At 56.4% G+C, this 2,500-nt stretch overlaps 1 non-coding gene and 1 pseudogene across 1 annotated transcript; both read right to left on the bottom strand.

The window, feature by feature from the left end:
• Positions 1-357: 357 nt before the first annotated feature.
• Positions 358-512, bottom strand: LOC145948768 (5.8S ribosomal RNA). The gene has a single exon (XR_014427464.1). It is a non-coding gene; the product is annotated as a 5.8S ribosomal RNA (ribosomal RNA).
• An 844-nt stretch (positions 513-1,356) lies between these two features.
• On the bottom strand, positions 1,357-2,500 carry LOC145948772 (small subunit ribosomal RNA; annotated as a pseudogene; the record flags this gene model as incomplete).

Genomic DNA, 2,500 nt, shown 5'->3' with positions numbered 1-2,500 from the left:
CTCCTTCGCGCTCGTCATCGTCCCTTTCTTCTCCACATCTCTCTCGTCACATACGAAAAACTCTCCCCTCGCACAGTCCTACTTCCTCTTTCGAGGACAGTCTCTGGGCGCGCGCGAGCGCTCGCTATCATCCTTGTGCACGCTTGTGCGCTCTCTCTTCCTCCTCGGTGTCATTTCAAACGACGCCCAGGGCGTGCGCCGGCCGTTCGTACGGCGGCACACAGCACCTCGGGCGAACGTCCAACGATCGCTCGTACGCCATTGTAAGCGCGCACAGGGCACAGGCGACGCGCGCAAGTCTGGGCGCGCCGTGGCCGTGCGCGCTTCGGGAGCGCAAGCAGTTTCGGGGTACTAAAACGACCCTCAGCCAGGCGTGGTCCGGGAATTGTATCCGTGGACCGCAATGTGCGTTCGAAATGTCGATGTTCATGTGTCCTGCAGTTCACAAGTTGACGCGCAATTAGCTGCGTTCTTCATCGACCCACGAGCCAAGTGATCCACCGTTCAGGGTAATCGTTCAAAATTTTTGCGTTCGCGAAGAAACGCTTTTCGCTCAACCATCGTGGTCTCCCCTCTCGAAGAGAGAGGGTGAGATAAAAATCGTGGCCCTTCGATCAGCCTGGCCGCGCGCGTCCGAGCGCGCGCGCGGACCGCCGCCTCCCGTCTAAGGAGAGAGGCTACGGCACAAAAGTGTGGTTGTTGCTTCGATCGGAGCGTCTCTCCCTAAGTGGAAGAGCCGGGGCGGAAGCTCTTTGAAGAGACCGTCGGACGGATTCGTAAGATCCGTCCTCTCGCCCGGCTCCGCGCGCGGTCGCAACGCTGTTTCGCACGCCGACCGCTGCCCCGGGCGCCGCGAACGGCACCGGGGGAGGGCGCGTTGACGAACGCTGCTGCTGCTGCTGACACACGCGCGCAGCGCGGGCATAGGTCACCACCGGTTCGCGCTCAACGCCGAATCGACGCTCTGCGAGTGGCACGAGCGTGATCGCGAAGCGTCTCGCTCCGAGTCGCAACGTATTTTTTTCGAAGTTTTTCACAAAAGGCGCTCGCGCGTCGAGCGCGAGCGGAACGCGACGCCGTCGCGGAGAGAGGTCTCGGACACGCTCTCTCTCCCTCTCGGCGGCGAACGCCGCGCCGCGCGCTGCTGATTACTCCCGCATCGCGAGGTTCGTCAGAGGCGCGGGCGGCGTCCGTATAACATCCAACCTTTCGATCCGTCAATTCCGCTTAATAGCTTTTTTCTCTGAGCCATCTTCTCTTCTCTGTCCATTCAGTCTCCGACTGCTGCGAGCGCGCGTCTCTCTCTCTCTCTGTAAAAGAGTGGACTCTCGACGCAGAGCAGGACCTCCGGAACGTTAATGATCCTTCCGCAGGTTCACCTACGGAAACCTTGTTACGACTTTTACTTCCTCTAAATGATCAAGTTTGGTCATCTTCCCGGCAACATCGGCAATGCCGAGACATTGCCGCGCACCAGTCCGAAGACCTCACTAAATCATTCAATCGGTAGTAGCGACGGGCGGTGTGTACAAAGGGCAGGGACGTAATCAACGCGAGCTTATGACTCGCGCTTACTGGGAATTCCTCGTTCATGGGGAACAATTGCAAGCCCCAATCCCTAGCACGAAGGAGGTTCAGCGGGTTACCCGGGCCTTTCGGCCAGGGAACACACGCTGATTCCTTCAGTGTAGCGCGCGTGCGGCCCAGAACATCTAAGGGCATCACAGACCTGTTATTGCTCAATCTCGTGCGGCTAGAAGCCGCCTGTCCCTCTAAGAAGATTTGTTTGTACGTTGGTAGTAAAAACCCGCCAGCCGAAGCCGGGGGCCTTCGCGATACCATAAGGTACGCCTATTTAGCAGGCTAGAGTCTCGTTCGTTATCGGAATTAACCAGACAAATCGCTCCACCAACTAAGAACGGCCATGCACCACCACCCACCGAATCAAGAAAGAGCTATCAATCTGTCAATCCTTCCGGTGTCTGGGCCTGGTGAGGTTTCCCGTGTTGAGTCAAATTAAGCCGCAGGCTCCACTCCTGGTGGTGCCCTTCCGTCAATTCCTTTAAGTTTCAGCTTTGCAACCATACTTCCCCCGGAACCCAAAAGCTTTGGTTTCCCGGAAGCTGCCCGCCGAGTCATCGGAGGAACTTCGGCGGATCGCTAGCTGGCATCGTTTATGGTTAGAACTAGGGCGGTATCTGATCGCCTTCGAACCTCTAACTTTCGTTCTTGATTAATGAAAACATTTTTGGCAAATGCTTTCGCTTCTGTCCGTCTTGCGACGATCCAAGAATTTCACCTCTAACGTCGCAATACGAATGCCCCCATCTGTCCCTATTAATCATTACCTCGGGGTTCCGAAAACCAACAAAATAGAACCGAGGTCCTATTCCATTATTCCATGCACGCAGTATTCAGGCGAAGGTAGCCTGCTTTAAGCACTCTAATTTGTTCAAAGTAAACGTACCGGCCCGACTCGACACTCAGTAAAGAGCACCGC

This window comes from Prenolepis imparis, unplaced genomic scaffold (genome assembly GCF_030444845.1).
Source record: "Prenolepis imparis isolate NDT839.2.m4 unplaced genomic scaffold, iyPreImpa1.0 SCAF_673, whole genome shotgun sequence".
In the NCBI taxonomy this organism is placed as follows: domain Eukaryota; kingdom Metazoa; phylum Arthropoda; class Insecta; order Hymenoptera; family Formicidae; genus Prenolepis; species Prenolepis imparis.
Note: the sequence above shows the minus strand (reverse complement) of the source record. Positions and strands in the feature narration are given on the sequence as shown.